Here is a 24,820-nt window from a genome sequence, read left to right as displayed (position 1 = left end):
TCACAGTACTTAGAGTCATAGAGATGTACAGCACAGAAACAGACCATTCAGTCCAATTTGTCCATGCCAACAAGATATCTAAATTAATATAGTCCCATTTGCTAGCACTTGGCCCATACCCCTCTAAATGCTTCCTATTCATGTGCCCATCCAGATACCCTTTAAATGTTGCAATTATACCAGTCTTCACCACTTCCTCTGGCAGCTCATTCCATACACGCACCACTCTTTGTGTGAAAAGTTGCCCCTTAGGTCCCTTATAATTTTTTCTCGTCTCACCCTAAACATATCCCCTCTAGTTCTGCACTCCTGCAACCCATGAAAAAGATCTTCTCTATTTACCCTTTCTATGCTCCGGATTATTTTATAAACCTCTATGAGGTCACCCCTCAGCCTCCAACGCTCCAGGGAAAACAGGACCAGCCAATGCTAGGGAATTGAGGGAGTCAATGCTAGGGATTCAAGCATGCTGCGGTGCAGAGGGGCCCAAAATTGTGAACTGGGAAACAATGCATAAGGAGGGCAGAGACAATCATGAATGGAGGGCATGGGTTACTGTGGGAGAGGGGCTTCTCAGTGATGACTACTATTCTGGCTTTGACAAGGTGACAGTACAGCACAATCATTGACATGGCTAAGCTGTGGGCCTCAGGGGCTAATGTTGGGAGATGAAAGCTAAAATGAAACAGTTGGATTGGAGCATGTGGAAACTCAGTACAGGTAGCCCCTGCTATCCGAAATAAGAGCTTTCCCAGGATACCTTTCATAAGCTGAAAATGGAGTAAAGCAAAAGTGCATGATTTATATGGGAAAAAGTATCCCCATTTTTCGTAAAAGGCAAAATTCCTCTTTGGATTCATGAAAACAGGTACTAATGTAGGTCTTTCATAAAAGCGAAATTGTGTAAAATGAACATTCGAAAAGTGGGGGATGTCATACTGATGTATTTGTCAGGGAATGCCAATAAGAAACAAACAAAGTTTCGGGTGGAATCCAGGCTGAACCTATGACATCACTGTCTCAAGGGCAAATAGTGTTGCCTTCCATTCTCATGTGACTCAACATGCAATGGAAATGAAAAATGGCTGCGACCACACCAGAACTGGATGGAGTCAGTGATTTGTTTTCTGTCTAAGCACACTTGTGAGATGTTTCAAAGGGCAATTACATTAATCAGGCACTTACACAAGACAAATTAAAAACATCTGTAATTATACAACATTACAGCACAGTACAGGCCCTTTGGGCCTCGATATTGCGATGATCTGTGGAACCAATCTGAAGCCCATTCCATTTTCATCCATATCTTTATCCAATGACCATTTAAATACCCTTAAAGTTGGTGAGTCTACTATTGTTGCAGGCAGTGTGTTCCAAGCCCCTACTACTCTCTGAGTAAAGAAAATACCTCTGATATCTGTCCTATATCTATCACCCTTCAATTGAAAGCTATGTCCCCTCATGCTAACCATAATACCCTGCAGGTGAAGGGCAGGCAGTGTCCAAATGGGTGGGATACAAATCCTGGTCAGAAACAAACAATGCTGAAAATGTGTTGCTGGAAAAGCACAGCAGGCCAGGCAGGATCCCAGGAGCAGGTGAGTCGACGTTTCAGGCATGAGCCCTTCTTCAGGCTCATGCCCGAAACGTTGACTCTCCTGCTCCTGGGATGCTGCCTGACCTGCTGCGCTTTTCCAGCAACACATTTTCAGCTCTGATCTCCAGCATCTGCAGTCCTCACTTTCTCCCAGAAACAAACAATGTTGACTATGTTAAAGTATAGGCATGAACAATTTTGCATTTCTTTCTGTCATAACTACAAAACATTTGGCTCATCGTCTATCAGGAATAGGTTTTCATATTTAACTTATTCTAGGCATCGAAACCATATCATAGAATCAGTTTTGTTGATAATGTTTTCAAGTCGGCCAAACTGAGTTATTCTCTGCCATAAAATTTGATGGAATTTGCCTACACTGACTGCACTACTATTCACTTTTAGAAATCAAGCAATTGCTCACTTATTTCAATCTATCATAGGTGTCCTATGCTTCATTTTGCATGCAGTTTATCAGTTATTAAACAATGTGTTGGAAAGTGAAAATAGAAACTTAGACAAAGTCAAAGAGTTTTACAATATGTAAAGAGGCCCTTCAGCCCAACGTATTCACACTTGTTTTCGAGTACCTATCTGCCCTAATCCCATTTTCCAGCATTTGGCTCATTATCTTGTTTACTTTGGCATTGCACATATACATCTCCAATGAACAGCAGAAGCTCAGTCTTTCAGTGAGTTTAAGACACAGACTGATAGATTTCTAGTTACCAATGACATCAAGGATTTTGGGAATAGCCTGGGGAATATGAGGTAGATGATCATCCATAATCTAGATTGCTGGAGAAGGTTCAATGGGCTGAATAGTCTACTCTTGCTCCTATGTTCCAGTTAATTTAGTTGTGCAGCTGACAGCATGTAAATAAGGCTAGAGGGCTAAAATACTCTGACCTAAATATTAATCCATTAAGTACATTTAGTATTAGTCTTTCCCTCTCTCTCTCTCTCTCTCTCTCTCTCTCTTATATCTTATACTCAGCCTTCTTATGTAACTTTGGTTGGAACACAGAGTAATGGTAAAAGAAGCTTTCATACTACTTCTGTGGAGATTCTATGCAAGGTCAGGGATAGTTTGGGAAGCATCCAACAGAACTGATGGTATAGTGCAGTGGTTCTCAAAATGTGCTCCATTAACCAATCATAGTTCATAGGTTTCCTCAAGGTGAACCTGTGCTGATTCAGAATGCATGGCACTGACAAACAAGGCCATATGAGGGAACAGGTCAAAATCCTCACCCCACCACTTGCATGATGCCACACAACCAGACTGGATCCCACATGTGCAACTCAAATTGAATAAATGTTGAGTAACAACAATATACTCTACAAACATGCTCCATTACTAATAGATTGTAAAATTACAATATTAGAATTTTGGAATTGGCTGGAAGCAGTGAGGATGTACTTATTGACTGGGGAGCCTGACATGAGGTGGAAGCTCTCTGTATTATCAGACATCACCTCATTGATGTCTCATCAAAAGCACTATGATCGTTTTCATAAATTCTGTTGTATCTTCTTTACAGTAGCAAAACAAAACAAATTGGGTAGGGACTGGCTGGTTGTCCACAGGGGTCTTCTGCCCAACCTTACTGGTTCATGGATATATAAAAGTTGAGAGCCACTGGTGTATATTTCCCCGGCCCCCAACGCCTCAACTTCACCATGGATATCCAATCCCTCTACACCTCCATCTGCCATGACTAGGGCCTCCAAGCCCTCCGTTTTTTCCTCTCCCAATGTCCCCAACAGTACCCTTCCACCGACACTGTCACTTGTTTGGCCAAACTGGTCCTCACCCTTAACAATTTCTCCTTCGAATCCTCCCACTTCCTCCAGACCAAAGGGGTAGCACCAGTTGGCCTTCTTCTTTAGAGACCGCAATTTCCCTTCCCACGTGGTTAAAAATGCCCTCCAACGCATCTCGTCCACATCCCGCACCTCCGCCCTCAGACCCCACCCCTCCAACCGTAACAAGGACAGAACACCCCTGGTGCTCACCATCCACCCTACCAACCTTTGCATAAACCAAATCATCCGCCGACATTTCCGCCATCTCCAAAAAGACCCCATCACCAGGGACATATTTCCCTCCCCACCCCTTTCCTCCTTCCGCAAAGACTGTTCCCTCCGTGACTATCTGGTCAGGTCCACGCCCCCCCCTACAACCCACCCTCCCATCCTGGCACCTTCCCCTGCCACCGCAGGAATTGCAAAATCTGCGCCCACACCTTCTCCCTCACCTCCATCCAAGGCCCTAAAGAAGCCTTCCACATCCAAAGTTTTACCTGCACATCCACCAATATCATTTATTGTATCCGTTGCTCCTGATGCGGTCTCCTCTACATTGGAGAGACTGGACACCTCCTAGCAGACCGCTTTAGGGAACATTTCTGGGACACCCGCACCAATCAACCACACCGCCCTGTAGCCCAACATTTCAACTCCCCCTCCCACTCTGCCAAGGACATGGAGGTCTTGGGCCTCCTTCACCGCCGCTCCCTCACCACCAGACGCCTGGACGAAGAACGCCTCATCTCCCGCCTTGGCACACTTCAACCCCAGGGCATCAATGTGGACTTCTACAGTTTCCTCATTTCCCCTTCCCTCACCTCACCCTAGTTCCAAACTTCCAGCTCAGCACTGTCCCCATGACTTGTCCGACCTGCCTATCTTCTTTTCCACCTATCCACTCCACCCTCCTCCCTGACCTATCACCTTCATCCCCTCCCCCACTCACCTATTGTACTCTATGCTACTTTCTCCCCACCCCCACCCTCCTCTAGCTTATCTCTCTACTCTTCAGGCTCTCTGCCTTTATTCCTGATGAAGGGCTTTTGCCCAAAACATCGATTTTACAGCTCCTCGGATGCTGCCTGAACTGCTGTGCTCTTCCAGCACCACTAATCCAGAATATGAGTGTGAACAGCCTAATTTTTTGATCAGATTTACACCTCTGCCAGAAGTATCCTTCAGTTTACAGCCATTCAAAGACATTGCAAAAGGTAGTTCTCAAGCCAGCACTCTAGTCTCAAACACTTCTGAATTTCTTGAATGAGTTTTTCTCCTTCATAAGACCAGAAGTGGGTTATATGATTGCACAGATTATTATCCTTCACATTCAATGGTACAACCAACATTGTGTGCTGCACTCTGAACATACCTCAGGATGGTCGTCATTGACTGGAATCCAGCTCAACTCCAATTGCAAAAGCAGGTTGATACTTGCTATTCCACAGTGCATGAGTCACTTCCTGTCATCCCAAAGTTGAGTCACTATAACAGGACATATATCCTACTGTATAATGGAATACATGCACAGCTTGACAATCTGAAAAATGGTGGTAAACAAAACTAAAGAGATTTGAAATAACTCTGCTAATTTTCTTGTTTATAATATTTGAATACAACAAAACATTAATAATTTCAAAGAGCAATATTCATGTTCATTTTAAAATTGCAAACTATAATTTAAAAGTTGTTATGATAATGTGGATGGAATACTTAGCTTCACACCAACAGTTCTTCCTTATCTCATGTAGTTAAAGGGAATTACATGATAATGATAAATCCTAACCTTTATACTGCTATTTTTCAGTGTATGCAAGCTAAATTTTATGTAAAAGAGCCATAAATAATCAAGTAGATGCTGTGATAAGACAGGCATCACTATGTAATTACTGGTTACAAATGTGAAAAGGGCACAGGTGCTGAAATCCACAGGGGTATTGTTGGCATGGACAGCTTCAGTTTACACTTAACACTGCCTGGTATAGAGATCTGAGCACATGCTGTGTTTGTTATAATGTGTAGGAAGCCCAGGGAATCACACCATAACAATCTTGGACAGGCCTCAGAAGAAATAACTTGGCTGAATGAAGCTTATAGTTGTTCTCTCATTTACCACCAACTGGTCTCAATCTTTAATACGTTGACTGTAGATTGCATACTGTGAAAGGTTTCATACTATCATTTAGCTTAAATAATTAGGCTTGAGTTACATATTGTATGAAGTGTTTTATTGCAGGTATCACCTGATATGCAAGGGTTGATTATAGAATCCTCACAAACAGTGCCTATTTCTATCTCCATAATATAACCAGATTTTGTGGCTGAAACAGTTCTGCTGCTGAAACCCCTTCCCCCCCCCCCCCCCCCCAACCTAGTTCTTGATTTTATTATTCTAATGCAGTCCTAGTTGGCTTCTTATGGTCAACTCTCTGAAATCTGTTCACCCCAAAACATTGCTGACCCTGTCCCAGATCAAACCAAGCTGCAAATGTGTTGCTGGTCAAAGCACAGCAGGCCAGGCAGCATCTCAGGAATAGAGAATTCGACGTTTCGAGCATAAACCCTTCATCAGGATGAAGGGCTTCCTGATGAAGGGCTTATGCTCGAAACGTCGAATTCTCTATTCCTGAGATGCTGCCTGGCCTGCTGTGCTTTGACCAGCAACACATTTGCAGCTGTGATCTCCAGCATCTGCAGACCTCATTTTTTACTCCCAGATCAAACCAAGTCCCATTCATCCATCACCATTGTGCTCAGATCAGCTTTTGTTCCTTGTTAAACAACTGTTTGATTTCAAAATCCTCATCCTTGTATTCAAGTCCCTTCATGATCTTACCCTTTCCTAACTCTATGTTGTCTTCCAACTGTACAACACTCCAAGTTAGCTGTGGTCCTCCAATCATGCCTTCTTGAGCATGTCAGATTTTAATCACTCCACCAAGGCCTCAGATTTGGAATTCCTTCTCTGAAGCTCTCTGTATCTACTTTTACTGTCTTTATGGTGGTGTTTAGAACCTATATCTTTGACTAAGCATTTGCCAACTGCCAAAATAGCTCCTTGTGTAGCTCATAGTTAATTTTGTTTGATTAGACTCCACTAAAGCTCCTTGGATGTTCTACTGTCTATAAGGTGCTGTTTAAATGCAAATTGGTATTGTATGCATTACATGCCTCCTTTTTAGTCCCTATTTTCTTATCAATATCCTTAGTCATTTAGAGTATACTAGCTTTGGATACCCTGTATTTAATTCTCATGGGTAAATATTTAGCTTGCACCTTATTCATTTCTCTTTTGAAAACTCCCATTTTCAACTACACTTTTATCCACTGTTTTATTGATCCCTCTACAAAGGAGAAAGTTTCTCTCTATTCTTTTTTTCCCTTCACTTATGTGATGTGAGTGTCACTAGCTTGGCTAGCATTTATTTGCCTATGCCTTGTTGCCCTTGTGAAAGTGGTGGTGAGCTGCCTTCTTAAACTGTTGCAGTCCATGTGCTGTTATTTGGATCTACAATGCTCTGAGGGAATTCCAGAATTTTGACCCAACAAATCTGAAGGAATGATTCCAAGTCAAGATGGTGAGTGGTTTGGAGGCGAGATTGCAGATGGTGATGTTCTCATGTATCTGCTGCCCTTGTCCTTTTAAATGGTAGTGATTATCGATTTGGGAAGGTGTTGTGTAAGGATCTTTGGTGAATTTCTGCAGTGCATCTTGTAGATAGTGCACACTGCTGCTACTGAGTATCAGTGGTGGAAGGAGTGGATGTTTGTGGAAGTAGTGCCAAACAAGTAGTGGCTTTGTCCTGGATGATGTTAAGCTTCTTGAGTGTTGCTGGAGTTGCACAATCCAGGAACTCATTGCTTGAAAGGGTGGTAGAGATAGGAACCCTCACCACATTTAAAATGTTTAAATTTTAGTAGAGAATTTCAAGCCATCACCTGAATGAAGATGTTCCTCTTTGTCTCAGTCCTGAGTGGTTTGTAATTTATTTTGGGACTGTATCTGTAGGTTTGAGATTCCATAGCCAGGAGAAATATCCTTTTTACATCCATTTCATTTTTCCAAGTTTCAGAGAAACAAGCCCAGTCTCCTCAACTCCTCTTCATAGGAAGGTCCAACTATCCCAGATCAGATAGGTGAACCTCCATTGTACTCCCTATTTAGTGATATATCCACTTTTAGGCAAGGTACCAGAACTGGAAAGTAACTGCTGGCTGCTGGGCAAAAGAAACAGTTTGTGCAGCTGAATGTCACCAGCTGTTAGTAAAGGAAGGGTCAGCAGAAAACAGTTAACAGATGATCAGGGGTTTTCAGGTCGGAAGATGAAATTGCAAATTTCTTTGTGAGACCCAACCTAGAGATCTGGGGCTGTTTTGTGTATTATGCTGATCCCAGATGATAGTAATATTAGACAAGTCAAATCCCAAGGTGAAGACTAACTTGATTAACCCAAGTATTATTTTGCAATTTGTTTACCAGGACAGTCAGCCATTGAGCATATGCACAAGAGGTTGCCAATGTACTTTTAACAAAGGAACACTAAAATTTATTGCATACAAAAGATGTATGAGACGTATTTAAACCATCTTATTTCAAATATCAGAAAACCATTTTACTCTCAACAACAATCTCATTGATACCCAAACCTATGGGCTCCTGTCTCTATTTCAAATTTCCTTCTTTAGTTTGCATAGCTGTACCTACTTCCTTTCTGGCAAAATTATGAATTCACTTCATGTTATTTCTTTACTTAACACCTATTCATATGAGACTTCAATAAACTGCTAACACAGTAATCTTACTCTTCAACATGTGTTCCATAAGACCATAGACAAAGGAGCAGAATTAGGCCTTTCGCCCCATTGAGTGTTCTTCACCATTTGATCATGGCTGTTATGTTTCTTAACTCCATTCTACTGTTTTCTCCCCATAAGCTTTGATCCCCTTACTAACCAAGGACCTATCTATCTGCACTCCATGACTTCACCTCCACAGCCTTCTACAGCAATGAGTTCCAAAGATTATCCAGCCTCTGGCTGAAGAAATTCCTCCTTATCTCAATTTTCAAGTGTCATTCCTTCACTCTGACACAGTTCCCTTGAGTCATATTCTCTCTTACTAGTGGAAACATCTTCTCCACATCCATTTTATCCAGACCTCTCAGTATTCTGCAAATTTCAATGAGATCCTGCCACCAACAACCTTCCAAACTCCATCAAGTACAGAACCAGAGTCCTCAACCTCTCCTCATATGACAAACCCTTCATCCCCAGTATAATTCTTATAAATCTCCTCCAGGCCCCCTCCAACCCCAGCACACTCTTTCTTAGATATTGGGTCGAAAACTGCTCACAAAATTCCAAATACGATCTGACCAGAGTTTTACACAGCCTCAGATGTATATCCCAATTCTTGTATTCTAGCCATCTCAGCTAATGAAAGCTAATGTTGCATTTGCCTTCTGAACTGCCACTTGAAATCTGCATGTTAACCTTAAAAGAATCCCCAGCTAGGATTCCTAAGTCCATTTGTGCTTCAGATGTCTGAAGCTCTTCCCCATTTAGAAAATAGTCTGTGCCTCTACTCATGCTAGCAAAGTGCATTACACTTTTCCACATTATGTTCCATCTGCCACTTCTTTGTCCATTCTCCTAGCCTGAAAAAGTCCTTCTAGAGCTTCTTCACTTACTCAACACTATCTGTCCCTATACCTGTCTTTGTGCTATCTGCAAACTTACTAACAAAAACCTCAGCTCCTTCGTCCAGATCATTAATGTATAACATGAATAGTTATGCTCCCAACATTGACCCCTCCAATCACCAGCTGCCATCCTGAAAAAAACACTTTACTCCCATTCTCTGCCAGTCAGTCAATCTTCTATCCATGCCAGTACCTTGACCCTAACACTCATGGGTGCTTATCTTATTTAGCAGCATCCTATGTGTTTGTCAAAGGACTCTGTAAATCCAAATAGTGTTCACTGGCTCTCATTTGCTTAACTGGCTCATTACTTTCTCAAAGATTTCTGACACATTTATCAGGCATGGCCTTCCCATTTCAAAGCCGTGCTCACTCAGCCCTATTTTAGCATGCACTTCCTGCATTCAACAGCTCTGTAGGATGTCTTCCTCTCTGACACATGAAAGCATTCTGTTTCTGGAGATTTCCTCTTACTAACTTCTAAGCCACTCAGGACTATTTTTCTTCCACCCTGACTGTTTGGAAACTGATAAATTGCACTGATGTCACATGGGTTTTCTCTCTGAAAGAAATCTGCACACTCTTTGACCTTCTGGATGGTCTGTCTTTCTTTTCAAAAGATAACTTGTCCCCATCTCTGCCTCCCTTAGGAGCCCTTGCAGAGCCCAATTTTCTTCCTCTCTTCTACACTTGTTTTTGAAAGCACTGAATTATTCACATCATTTTTTTTGTAAACAAATCATTTAAATGCATGCAAACTCAGCCAATCCAAACTCACAGAACTCAAAATCTAAAATGAAAGTAAATCTATGTTTCTCCCTTCTTGATACAAATGGAGAAATACAAATCAAACATAAAACTGGACATGGTTCTGTCTACTTTAGAATCCCAAGTTTCCAATTAAAAATGATGATATACTATGAAACTTCACATACCCATAAGGCATCTAGTTTGTTTATGTCGGCATCTCCTCCGCTTGTAGATCTAAGTGAGAATTAAAAAAGAAGTCAGCTTTAAAGGGATGCGTTACCTTCTGAGTTTTAACACCCAGTGGAGTTAAAGTCAACCACATGGAAAATCGTTTGTGCTCACACTGGAAAGAGTAAAGCCAATCCATGGCTTTGAGAGCACATGATTGTTTGATATGCCTTTCATGGAAAAGGTTCCTGACAGCTCAGAAAATTTTCTCTGTGGCATGTTATGCAAGGTGGGTGAGTTACTACTGGACACTGGACCTAATGCTCGTGTGCTAATTAAGCATTTTCATCATAACCTGCCAATATTTAACTTCACAAACGCATTGCCAAAATTCACTAAGGGTTTCATTGCAAGTAATGTTATAGTCCGTTCACCTATGATTTCGTCATTTTCCTTCATTTTAGTAAGATTTCTGTATTTCAAATATGGGAAGGGGGAGGTGACAATCTATTATAAGCACTGGACTGAACAGTTATTAGGAGATACAGTGGGACATAATGGAGGACAGATTGTAACACTGCACTAATTTACAACACTGGGAATCAAATTATTCAGACTGAGAACTTTAGATGGATTTTGTTTAAAGAAATGATGATAGTTCATAATATCAGGGACATTTTGAATACAAACATCAATTCTTGCTGCAAAAAAAATGAAATAAGTCTATGAGCCCTATGGCCAATAGCTTTTAAAATTTCCGCCAAACCAATTGTCTACAATAAATTCACCTCGTGCAGTAAATTACTTGATAATCCACAGATGCCTTACAGTTATACTAGCCATTTTAGAAAAGAGAACTTCCCTGTGAAGTTTCTATATTTTCACAGAGTACATGAATTAATAGAAGGCTGTCTAAAAATTGTTTTCACATATTAATTAACCTTCCAGTATTTCATTATTAGTAACTTATAACTGGAATAGAAACACCATTTTTGAATGTATGCTCTAAAGCTTCTAGTGCAATGCTTGAACTTCCAAAATACATTCCATCTTCATTGTGTATTGATCCATCAATCAGCCACAGTGAAGACCACCACTTTAGCTCAGGGGAAGTCAGAAAGTAATGATCACCTCAGCAATATTATACTACCATATACAACCCTGAAATTCTTGGGACTAGGAAGGACAAAATGTCTGGTTGCAGTTCTGCACCACAAGACTGCAATCAACTTAGTTACATCAAGACTGCAATCCACTTGCATTGGTACTTTCAATTACAATAGTGAGAGATTTCTGTCCACTCTCCCACTTCCATGCCGAGATCCAACAAAGCCTAACTCTGATGAGAGGTTTGGGTGAGTGTCTGTCCAACATCAAGTCATGAATTAGTCATGACTTCTTCCAATATTTTTTCTTAACTGTTCACAGGCTGTGGACATTGCTGACTTGGCCAGCATTTATTCTCTTTGGCAAGGTGACTGTCAGCTGCCTTCTTGAACTGCTGCAGTCCATATATTGTGGATATAGCTACAGTTTCAGGATTTTGGTGTTAGTATTGTTGAATTCATTGCAAATGATGTAATATGGAAGAATTGACAATGGCTAACCATGGGAAAAAGTGTGCACCAAGATTTTCAAATGCTGCACCAGAGACCTTGGTGGAAGACTGGAAAGGAGAGATGTCCTATATCCTCACACAGTGCCTAAGTGCACGCAGATACGTGCTCAGATGTGAATGGCAAGAAGTAGTGGAGACGTAAATAGCCAGGATGTACTTCCAAGGACCAGAATTGAATGCAAGAAGAAGTTCAATGATTTCACATAAATTGTCAATGTCAGTAAGTTCATCTTCAAATGTCATATCTTACTATAAGGTAGATGCTTGTTGAGGCATAACAAGTCTCATCTACTGCTCAATTCACCACACCAGCATCACCTACCTGCCATCAATCCTATCAATCCAGACTCATTCCTAATATTAATGTGCTATACTTCACCCTCAAGTACTTAGTATTGTTGCAAATATCATCCTCTGCACTGTTAGGCTCAAAAATGATATCTCCCAACCAGATCATCAATGGTTAATTGTTAAGGATTAATTGGGTATTGCACAAGCAATTGAAGGAAAATACTTATAAAACAGACTTAGTGTAAAAACAGCCTGTTTTGGTTGGGAAAGACCTTGCCTTGGTTTGGGGACAGAATGCTTTGCAGCAACACTTGGTTTTGTTTGTGGTTACCAAGTATAGAAGAATGCTTGGGAATGTACTCAGGATAGCAGTACAGCACATAATTTCAGATTCAGAATTATATTAATATGGAAGACTTTTCCAAGCTCATGGTACTTTTCACCGTCAGGACCTTTCCTTATCAGACTGGGGTTCACGAGACGCGAACATGGACTTTCACCTTCAGACTGGGGTTCATACCTAGGAGTGTGAGATAGAGCTCCAAGTGCCAGCCATCACCCAGGAGTCCCTGGGCAGTGAAACCTGTCAGTTGAATATGTCTAAGGTAGTTTAAGCAAATAGATTCACTCATTTGTTTGCATTTATCTAAATTAAAAACGGTCAATAAATTTTCCTTGTATCTTCGTATTCATTTTGATCAGAATTTAAATAACTCATTAGACAATGTTTGAAAAATGTTTACTTAGCGCTGAGAGGAGGATCTGAGTGAAATGTTCATGAAGAAAACAGGAAGAAGACACAGGGATGAGTTCACTAACACCTTGGCTGGAGTGCAGGATGCTGCCCCCACCACTTAAACATGACCAGAGCATTTCATGCCGACAGCCTGTTTATCCTCAGTATCAGTGAACCATCCCCAATTGTCGTGGTTAAATGCTTTCTTTATCTAACTAACAAACTTATGATAGGAGTAATGGTTTAATTGGCTTTAGGTTTGGAAAGCTGTGAGAAGCAGCGGTCTTTCATTGAAGTTATCATGTCACTGACATATTTGAAAATGCGATTTGTAGGTTGGATAATGGAAAAGTTACAGTGATCAGCAGGAGCTGTACTGGAAATTGTAGAAATACGCGATGGTAACTTTGAGAGAAATCTTGATAGACTTTCGAAAGAGATTACAAAAGGAACAACTGAGTTAGAAACTGTCTGCAATAAGTTAGCTTACGGTGCCCATTTGTATGCTTTACAATTGGATAGGGAAAATAGAATACTGTAGGAATTGGTAAAAGAGCTGCAGGATAAAAAAGATTGCCATCAGGAATGCATGGTATCCATTATGTATAATGGGGAAAAGACTGCAGGTAGACCCAATATTGCGACAGGATATTGATGTTGAAATCGATGATGAAATGGACTTCACCCTCAATATTGCAAAATTCAAAACATGCCAGAAAAATTTATGAACAGACAGCAGCTGGGACTGTTATCTTGAAAGACAATGTAAGGAACCTTGAAAATGCATTTAACAATGTTTCCACAACTGTTCCATCCCTGTGTAGTGACACAAAGCCAGTGTGTAATGTCACCCATGAGCTGGAAGGGATGACAAAGGAGCAGAAATATTCAGCACAGTTAGAGATGTGATCAACAAGCCCCTTTTCCCCAGTAAAGTTAAAGAAGCCCTCTGTGAAAACTGAATTGTATTCAAAGAGAGTTCCTATGACAGTTACATGGAGAGCATCTCTTACACTCAACTAAAAGCAATACTAAAACAAGTAGTCTGAAAGCATCATAGCTTCAAGACTTGCAAATCTTATTTCATTCCAAAGTTTAAAAAAATGCTCTTTTAAACTGCTGTACAAAAATGTTGTGAACAAAATGGTTTAGCTTGTTCTCAAAACAGAGACATTCAATTTGAACTCTAATTTGGAATGAGAAATGTTTTGTGCATATACTTGTATTGTTTCTTCGTCTTAAAAGAAAGAACTAAGAAAGGTTTTCTTTAAGACAATAGAAATTTAAAATGCCAGCTTGAAATAATTCAAGGATTTTGACAATTTTTTGATTCATGTACATGAAAGTAGGACATTACATCATTTGATTGCTTGGGTCCTGTCCCTCCAAAGACTGGCAGAGTTAACTCTTTCTGTTGACAATTTAAAATCTTCTCACACACCTTCTATGTGGTGAGATGTGTGATTCTGGAAATTATGAACCCGCTGGGCTTCTTTCTGAAGCACAGTGGATTTTGTGGGGTTTTTTTTGTATTTTTGAACAGAGTTCAATAACACAGCAAGGGAGCTGGAAGTCTTTTGGAAACAAAGTCTTCGAAATCAGGACAATCCTGAACTGACTACACTCACTTTTTTTTTCAATATAAGAACACTGTGTAAAACACCAAGTCTGATGTAATTGTTTCTAAAATTAGGATTGATAAAATGACTTGATATAAGTTGCTCGTTCAAACATGCAATGAAAATTCAATTGAACTTTGAATGGAAAATAAATTTAAATATTTAAATTTTAATTTAAAACAAGAGCAAACAGAAACAACCTAGGTGGTTTTAATTTGTATCAGGAAAAAAGTGGGATAGATGGTTTGGGAAAAAATTAATTGACCACTAATGAAAACTGTTAGCCCAACAATGCTGCAAAGGCTGTACTCAAAAAAAACTTTAGTCTATTGTTGTCAATTCTAAATTTGGAATAATTTTAAAAGTAGAGAAGTTGAGTCTAATCTAGCATGTTACGTTTGAGAAAATTGAATGTATATTTTTTGTAAGAAAGACAAAACAAGCAAGTTTTGTAATGCTTGAAACCACACAGTAATAATGATTGTCTCTTTTAAACTATTGTGAAAACAGGCAGTTTAAAAAAAAACTGGACAGAGGGTTTCTCCCAAGTTCTTGAATCAGTTATGATGGTAATTTATGAGGCCACACTTAGAATAAAGGTATAGTAACAGGAAAAAAAACAGTGACACAACATTAAAAATGCAGATGGGAATAACTTATTTAGGTGTAGTGAAATAGCATATATCCAATAAAATTAAAATGTAGATAAAAGTCAATAATTAACAGTTGTCTTTTGGAGATATGTGAGGCTTTGCTTACATGATATTTCTAAAGGGAACTGAATTGGTTGATTTGGCCACCAACCACATTGGGAACAGGCAAGGACGACACATAAGCACCCACCACCAACTTCTGATCTTTTGAAAAGATTACCCAAAAGTCAAGAATGCATGGCATGATCTTGGGATATCAATCTAAATGTGTAGAGGTGGTTGTTACATGTGAAGTAGCTAACATTTAGATATGCAAGGTGAAAAGGCAGCGAAGAATAGCTCTCAGATGTACATTTATTTAGATTAAATGATAATGCACTGATATACAATTATGAACAAACTAAATGAACAAATCAACAAATGTGGTTTTGGTGAGAAGGAAGTAAAAATTACAATTGGAGACTAATGGTGGAAATGCTGAAGAAATATCCACATATGCACAAAAGTGAAGGAAAAACCAGAGAATCGATTAAGTCCATGCATAACTTGTCACGAGCCAATCTTCAACTTTATCCCATATATAATCAGCTTGGGACTACTGAACAACATGTATGTGCTTAATCATCTGTTTTGAAGGAATGCAATACTAGGCTCAAGAATGACATCTCCAAATCAGATCATCATCACCAATCTCCAATAAAGAGTTAATTGGATATGGCAATAGGCAATTGAAGGAAAATACATGAAAAACAGGCTTACTGGACAGCAGCCTGTTTTGGCTGGCAATGACCCTGCCCTTGGTGGGGAACAAGCTGTTTTTGCAGTGAAACCTGGACTTACCTGTAACCAGACCTTAAAGAACCCATTAGAGGCCCTCTTGTATCCCTATCCTGAGACCTGCGTTCAAGTGCCATCTGCTCCAGCGATGTATAGTAACATCTCTGAACAGGTTGATTAAGCAATAGGTTAAATGAAAAAAACCCATGAGACACCTACACACCCATAACTCAAAGTTTTGAGAGACTGCCAGCTAGCTATCCAGCAACAGCATCAGTCAAACTTTTTAAACACAACTGGCATTCTTCCTTCTTTCTTGGAGCAGCACGGTGGCTTAGTGGATAGCACAGCTGCCTCATAGCACTGGGGTATCTAGATTCGCTTCTACCCTTGGGTGACTGTGTGAAGTTTATACATTCTTCCCATATTTGCGTGGGTTTCCTCCCCCAGTCCAGAGATGTGCACGTTAGGTGGATTGGCCATGTTAAATTATCCATACTGTCCAGGGATGTGTAGGTTTGGTACATTAACCATGGAATATGCGGGGTTAGGCGTTATGTCAGTAACATGATAACTTCAGGACAAGGGGGTGAAACTTGATGGGATGTTCTTTGGAGGGTCGGTGTTGACACAATGGACCGAATGGCCTGCTTCTACACTGTAAAGATTCTATGATTCTTGCAGTAGAAATTAGGCTGATGTGGTGGCTCAGTCGTTCGTACTGCTGCCTCACTGTGCCAGAAACCTGGGTTTGATTCCATCCTGAGGCAACTATCTGTGTGGAGTTTGCACATTCTTGCCATGTCTGCATGGGTTTCCTCCAGGTCCTCCAGTTCCCTCCTACAGTCCAAAGATGTGCAGGTTAGGTGGATTGGCCATGGTAAATTGCCCATACCGTCCAGGGATGTGCAGGCTAGGTGGGTGAGCCATGGGAAATGCAGGGTTACAGGAATGGGGCGGATCTAGTTGGGAATTTCTTTGGAGAGTTCTGAGGACTAGATGGGCTGAATGGCTTGCTTCCACACTATACTGATTCTATGAAACTGGAGGTGGAGGTCAAGGAACAACAACAGAAATTAACAGCTGAAGGAAGGACACAACTTTATTTTTAATTCCACTGACGAGATGATACTGGCCATCATCAGCCACATACCTGACATTACTTCTTCATCTTACTGTTTGCTCATTTCTCAGTCTCTACTGATTTACAAATCAATAATGTGAGTACACACTTCTTAATTTCTCCTCACCTAAGACCAGAACAGAACTCTTCTTTGTTCTTCATTCCAGATAATTAAGAACTAGAATGCACGGAGGTACTGGGGAGAAATTGAAAATGAGCAACTTCATCACTGGATTTCACAGTTGCAGCCACCAACTCAGGTATTGTCATTGTACCGAATTTAGAAGTTTGGAAGGAGTTGGAGAGTACTCCATCATACTCCTGATTTGTGCCTTGTAAATGGTGGCTAGGCTTTAGAGAGACAGGAGGTGAATGGCTTGCACAGCATTCTTAACCTCTGATTTGCTCTTGTCACCACAGTATTTATATGGCTGAAATAAAAATAAAGAACTGCGGATACTGGAAATCTGAAACAAAAAAAAAATTGGAGAAACTCGGCATGACTGTCAGCATCCACAGAGAGAAAAATAGTGGTTTTGTTTTGACTCCAGTGATCCTTCATAGTGGCAACTGAGAAACAGTTGGGAGAGGGTAGTATTAATGCTGATGACCGAGATGGGTAAGAGTAGCGGGACAGGATGTTGATGGAATGAATACAATACATGGAGATGGTGCCCAGAGAAAGAAAGAAAGAGAGAGAGAGAACATGAACAATCAATGTTAGCTGCCAAATCCCACAAGGCAGATCAGAATGAAAAGACATAAAGTCACAATTACATAATGAGGGACATGTCAGGAAAGTATGCCAAGTCAGCACAATAAACCACTTTTACCACACAAAGTTCCTGTTTGACACAAAGCCAAGATTGTTTCAGACTTCTTCCATGTCCATGGGAATGATTTATTTTGTCTGATTTTACCATCACTTCCAGAATCCGTCAAGCAAACTGTGGCACATGCTATTTTATGTTTATTGAGGTCACCAAAGGAGATAATTCAGGATGAGGGACTTTGATTTACTGCTAAACCATTCAGGGACCCATGTGACAAGTGGAAAAAAGATCACTTCACGATTTTTCTTGCATTCTCACACAAACATGATAAGAATGCGCAAATTCCACAGAGAAATATAACAGTACTGTACAAACAATGATCCAGGTAGAACAAACAAGATCTATAGCCACAATGCAATTCCTTACAGCAACACTTCTAAGTGTAATTATTTCAACACCGATGAACAATATTTGGGGTTGGAGAGTGAATTAGGCCCCAAAAATCACCTGAGAAAGTTCAATCACAGGGACGACAAATCAAAGAAAGAAGTAAAAATACAAATTGCTGGAGATACACAGGAAGTCAGACAGCATCTGTAGAGATAAAGCAGAGGTTATGTTTTCCAGTCCAGTGACCCTTCTTCAGAACAATCAAAGGTCGCCCCCGTAGCTGGACAGTCAGAATTTCCAAGGAGCTGTTTCAATTAGAGTTTGATTCTTTCTTGTGCTTGTTGTACATGGACTCATTTAAAAAGTAATATTTGAAAAGAAAATTTAGCCAGAGAAAATCTCAAGAGAAGTTCTCAGAAGAAAACGATTTATCCCTGCAAGCGAATCTATCTAGTTTTCATCGATCTAACTTTTCAGAAGTCAAAAAGCTTCTGAGAAAACAGGAGGGGATCAAAAATGCACAGGACAGGAGGCAAGCTACAAAGTGCTACATTAAAAGGTACAAGTACAGGGTCAAATTCAGTACCTCGTGAAAGGTATATAACCAAACAGCCGTGAAACTCCATTGCATCCAGAATAAAATCCAAACCAGTATCCAAACAGAAGACTCTGTTCTACCACTCACTGTGCATCATCTAGATAGTGGTAAATAATATTGTGATATAACATGTCTGATTTATACACAAACCAAGAACAAGAACAGGCCACTCACCCCTTTCAGCCTGTTTTTATGTTTTTAGCTAACTTGCTCTCATAATTTTTCCCTCATTGATATCTTAGTGATCATTTTGCTGGTTTTCATATCTGGTCCAATTTTCTGGTCTGCTACCTATCCTTGTACAACCACATTTCTATTCTCCAAATTTGATACTTTCTTAAATTTTTTAGTTAACCACATATGGCAGATCCATCCTTACAGTTCCCTTTTTATTGGAATGTATGCAATGTGTGCTTTCTGGAACATCCCCTGAAATGTTTGCCACAGCATTTCTATTGACCTATACTTTAACTTAAGCCAATTCACTTTAGCTAGCTATGCTTTCATGCTGTCATAATTTCCTAGTTTAAGCTAAAAATAAGAGAGAACCTACACTTCTCTCCATTTACTGTATGTAAAATTTAATTATATTATGGTCACCAGTGCCCAGGGGCACTTTCACTATGAGATCAGTAATTAATTCTATTTCATAGTCTACTATAGCATGCTGTTGCATTAGTACCTAAACATGCTGGTCTACAAAATTGTCTCCAAAACATTCAAGGAATTGTGCATCTAGAGTACTTTTTTCCATTTTATTTTGCCAGCAAATATAGGTAAGTTAAAAACGCCTCATGATAATTATAGTACTCTTTTAAAAAGATATTATTTTTTCTTTGATATCATGTCCTACCATATGGCTACTGTTAAGGGGCCTGCACACAACTATTACAAGTCACCTCTTGTCTTCATCATTCCTCATCTCTATCTAGACTGTTTCTATATACTAGTTTCCTGAACTTAGCTCATCCTTCTGTGTTGTGTTAATATCATCTTTAATAAGTTGAGCCATTTCTTAACTTCCTGACTTTCCTAAATGTCACACACCCTTCAATATCCAGGATACACTCCAGGTTATCCTGCAGCCACATGTCATTTACGACCACTAGATTGTATTTATCTCAATTTTACCACTAGTTCATCTATTTTGTTTCAAATGCTACATGCATTGAATTATAGTGCTTTAAATTTTGTCCTGGTCATATCTCTACTCTTAGATGGTAATCTGCTTAGATTTGTACTCTGTCCCTTCGTGTCATTGTTTGTTTATCATTTCTCACATTAATTCCTACCTCCTTTGCCTTCCCCTCTTTTTGATTCACAACTTCCCAAATTTGGGCCCTTACTTCCCTAGTTTTATGGTTTGCAAGAACACCAGTCCCTGTACAGTTCTGGTGTAGACACCCAATGGCACAGATCCCACTTTCTTCATTTTAATGTATCTTTATACCATTTATTCTAAATTTGTGTGTGTGAAGACATATAATGGTTAACATGTAAGTACTTCTGTAGCCATAGTGACTCTTTAGAAAAAAAAACAGTATTAGAGAGATAGCTCTTGGAGGCTAATGAGGATTTGGTTCCATTGGGAAAATTACATGAGACAGAATAAATTGTTTACTGCATTTAGCTTCAGTTATAAGATTTTGAAAACTATATTTCCTTTCCTTGGAAAAGCTTTTTAGTTTCAGTTCAAGGTTTGCAGAAGTTTGGACTGAAGTTGGGGATGTGTAAGGCAGTTGCTCCTGATAAAGAAAGATAGCCCACTTCTTAACAGTTCCAGCTGAATGGAAGGAGTTTACTTTTAAAATTTCAGACCAGAAACATTTGGTTAAAACCCTGAAGAGGTTATTGGAAAGCTCAGTTGAATGAAGACATAACAAAGAAGCTATCAGATTCTGAGGACAAGGAACTGAACTCACAATATTCTTGAGACCTATGGATGTGCTAGAGAAGGGATTTCTCTCCAGTGAGTTTGATGTATTCAATTTTATTTTTATTTCTTTTACATAAGCACTTGTTTTATTTTAAAAACCAATCCTACAGTATTGCATACTTATGCTTCAGTGTACAACTACCTCATTAAAATCAAAATATGACCTTTCAAGCCAAACTTCAATCTTGGATCTGACTGTACAGTGGTAACATCAGTTGGGTTTGTAATAACAAGGAATGGACGAGTTAATAACAGTAGTTTCATCTAGCACAGTGCTGCTGCCAGAAAGGAATATACATGAAGAGAAGCAAAGTTAAAAAAAGGAACAGATATTAAATAGCAAAGTGATATCAGGATCTAAGGAGAAAGAGAAGAAATTTTACTGAAGTATACTGCAAGAAGAACTAAAGTTAAAAGAAAGAGTCACACACTACAGACCAAGAGAATGGCTGCAATGGGCACAGGAATAGACAATAACTAGGACTAAAATAGGTAGAGGTACCAACAGAAGAATAGAGAGTGAAGTGCAAAGAAATAGGACATAAGTAAAGAAGGAAAGCCAGTGAGAACATAACTACTTGACATATGAAATTGCTGAAAGCAAAAGTCATGGAGTAGAGCAGAAAATAGACCGTTCTCAAGCTGGCAAAATGAATTGAATTGAATGTACCGAGGCACAGTGAAAAGCTTTATCTTGCAAGCAATACAGGCAGATCACAGAGTTAAGTAGCATAGATAAGTAAATAAATAGGTAAACAGCAGCAAAAACAAAAACACAGGTACAGGCGAATGTTAAGAGTTTGTGAGTCCATTCAATATTCTAACAACAGTAGGGTAGAAACTGTTTCGAAACCAGCTGGTGCATGTTCAGGCTTCTGTATCTTCTCCCCAATGGTAGAGGTTGTAGAAAAACATTGCCAGAGTGGGATGGATCTTTGAGAATAATGGCGGCCTTTCCTTGACAGCAGGCCTGGTAGATGGATTCTATGGATGGGAGGTTGGTCTTTGTGATTGTCCAGGCCGAGTTAACCACTCTCTGTAACCGTACCCAACCTTGAATGGTACAATTGCCATACGAGGTAGTGACACATCCAGACAGAATGCTCTCGATGGTGCACCTATAAAAGTTGACAAGGGTATTCGCCATCATGCCAAATTTTCTCAACTACCTGAGGAAGAAGAGATGTTGTTGGGCCTTTGTAACCAGTGCATTCACGTGAAGAGTCCAAGAAAGCTTGTTGTGGATAACCACCCTCAGGAGCTTGACACTGCACTTGTTCCGCTGTTAATGTGTACAGGGGCATAAGTAAAATCCCGCCAAAAGTTAATAATGGGTTACTTGGTTTTGCCAGCATTGAGAGCAAGGTTGTTGTCAGTGCACCATTTTTTCAGGTCTTCTACCGCCTGTCTGTAGTCTCTTTCGCCGCCATCTGAGATTCTACCGACTATGGTGGTGTTATCAGTGAACTTGTAAATGGCATTAATCTATTATTTGGTGACACAGTCATGGGAATACAATGAGTACCGTAGTGGGCTGAGTACGCACCCCGGGGGGGTTCCAGTGTTGAGTGTTAGTGAGGATGAAATATTGTCCCCAATCTTAACAGATAGTGGCCAGTGGGTCAAGAAACTGAGGATCTAGTTGCAGAGAGTGCTTAGTCTGAGATCACTAAGTTTAGTAATCAGTCTTGAGGAGATAATAGTGTTGAAGGCTGAACTGCAGTCAATGAGTAGGATTCTTAGGTAGTTATTCTTGGTGTCAAGATGTTCCAGAGAGCAATGAAGGGCTAGTGATATGGCATCTGATGTGGAATTATCGTTCAATAAGCAAATTGGAGTGGGTTAAGAGTAGTGGGAGACTGGAGTTGAATAGTGCCATGACAAGCCTTTCAAAGCACTTCATGACCATCGAAGTTAGGGCCACAGGGGGTAGTCATTGAGACATGCTGCATGAGCCTTCTTAGACACATAGATGATGTTGGCCATCTTGAAACAAGCAGGGACAGTGGCCTGCTGCAGGGAGAGGTTGAAAATGTCCGAAAATACCTCTGCCAGTTGATCTGCGCATGCTGTGAGTGCACGCCATGGTTCTCCGTCTGGTCCCAACACTTTCCTTGGATTCACACGAAGGAAAACAGATCTGACCTCTGATGCAGTGACTGTTGGGATAGGCTGATCAAGACTTGTTGGAATAGGTGTTACCTCTCCAACAAAATTCTGCTCAAAGCGAGCATAGAAGGTGTTGAGATGATCTGGAAGGGATGTGTCATTGTCTGCTATCTTGCTCTGTCTCTTTTTAGAACCTGTGACATAGTTCACTCCTTGCCAAAGTCGCCGGTTGTCTATCTAGGTCTCTTGTTTGAGTAACTCTAGATAGCAGGGCAACACATGGGTATGGATAGGTGGTCAGAAACCCATGGTTCTATGGCATCAAAGGTGTTTCTGAAAAGCAAATTATTAGTCTGATGGCAAATAACAAGGTTAGCACTGGAATGGAATTGAGCTCCGGCAGCTGAGGCGAGATAAACTGAGCAGAAATTACTGAACATTATGAGGATACATCATTGGATAATTTGTGAATGGATCAAAATAATAATAAATAGAAGTGTATTTTCCAGATATACAAATAAATATTGCTAAAACACAACAAACAGAAAAATAAGAACTTTATTTTTAAAATTATTCATCATTTTGAATAATTTCATGATTTTCCTTGTCACTTTTGTGCCTGACATAAGCCAGTTTAGTTGCTTGAGCTGCTTCTCAATATACCAGACTTGAAATCCTGATCCATTTTCACTTGCTTCTTTGTATATGGTTATTTTTGATAGTGCATTTGAAACCAAAGCTGATATCATCTAATGGTGTTTCTGATATTTTGATTCTAAATATATCCATAATCTGTTTGTTTTGATCATTACTAACATCAAGTAAGTTTTGATATTTTATCAAGTGAAACTTTAAGTTCTTCTTTCTGCTTTAATGAGTTTGATTCATTCTATAAGAGAAAATAAGACAACTTTCATTTATAATTCATCTTCACCATAGGGAAACAACCCAAGCTGCTTCACAGAAGTCTAGTCAGACAAAAGTATATAGAAAGCCAAACTAGTGCACAGTTAAAAATAGCCCTATGTAAAGAAGAGAGTTAAGAATCACTCAGAATTTCAAGTTTGGTATCTTAGAAGCAGCTTAACTACATAAAATTTGCAAATGTTAGGCAAAAAAACAAGGAAAATCATGACATTAAAAAAGTGGTGCTGCATGATCAATAAGATGAATTTTTGAGAGGATGCGAAAGGAAAAGAGATTTAGGGACTGGAATCCTGCGTGCAGGACCTATAAAGATACAGTGAACAATGATGCCATAGAGAAGACAGGAAATGTACAAAGAGATATTGAAGAGTAGTGCAAAATTCTTGAAGCATTTGTCAGTTGAAGGATATTATAAAAATACCAGGAAATGAAATATCAATGTATGTAAGTAGATACAGGAGTAATGGGTGAACAGAACCTAGTGCTGCGAGGTTATGGGCAGTCATGTTTCACATGAGCTGAAGTTTATACAAAGCAGAGAATGGAACATTGACCATGAGATCACTGGATTGGTTAAGTTTGGAGGTGAGGCACAAAGGCACAGATAAGATTTTTGCAAAGTTGAACTGAAGCAGGTTCACAGATGATTGATGTTACTGGGGTGAAATTAGGCAATCTTTGTGATTAAGTCAAAGTCAATCATTGGGTCAGATGTTTAGCTCAAAAACAAATATGAAGCAACATTAACACAGTCTGGCTGAAGCTAAGACAATGGCCACAGAAAGCCAGCAAAGAAAGTAGAAATATGCGGACTGTGCTTACTATGTAAAACTGATGGCATGTTTGTTGACCTACATTTTTACAACTACCTGTAATTTCCCAAGGGTGCGTTGTTCATTCTTATGGAATGCAGTCAACAGGGGACCTATGCATTTCCTGTAGTCTTAAAATTAAAAAAAACTTTGGAAATCTCCGTAAAACCGATTAAGGATAACAAAAGCAGGCGAATGAGACCAATACGATCCTCATAGCTAATTATTCTCCATTAGGGTTATTTCTTCTTGAACTGTACTTGAATGATAGAGGCTTAAGAGGCTGAATGGCCTTCTCCCAATTAATGTGTTAGCTGGAATGATTTTTTTTCTGCCCGAAAAAATGTGTCCGATTTGAACTAACTGTTTCCTCCACAAATGGCAAGACTGTCTCTGACCCGCGATGTATTTACATTTTCTGCTGGTATCCAA

At 39.8% G+C, this 24,820-nt stretch overlaps 1 long non-coding RNA gene across 2 annotated transcripts in view; it reads right to left on the bottom strand.

The window, feature by feature from the left end:
* Window positions 1-24,820, bottom strand: part of LOC132818286 (uncharacterized) — a 59,941-nt gene that overhangs the window by 33,388 nt on the left and 1,733 nt on the right. The window contains exon 2 of one of the 2 annotated variants that reach the window (XR_009644987.1): window positions 10,044-10,092. This is a non-coding gene — a long non-coding RNA (uncharacterized LOC132818286). Of the gene's footprint in view, window positions 1-4,778; window positions 4,867-10,043; window positions 10,093-24,820 lie in introns of those variants that run through there. The other variant, XR_009644986.1, reaches the window with a different exon arrangement.

Source organism: Hemiscyllium ocellatum, chromosome 8 (assembly GCF_020745735.1).
Source record: "Hemiscyllium ocellatum isolate sHemOce1 chromosome 8, sHemOce1.pat.X.cur, whole genome shotgun sequence".
NCBI classification, from domain to species: domain Eukaryota; kingdom Metazoa; phylum Chordata; class Chondrichthyes; order Orectolobiformes; family Hemiscylliidae; genus Hemiscyllium; species Hemiscyllium ocellatum.
Note: the sequence above shows the minus strand (reverse complement) of the source record. Positions and strands in the feature narration are given on the sequence as shown.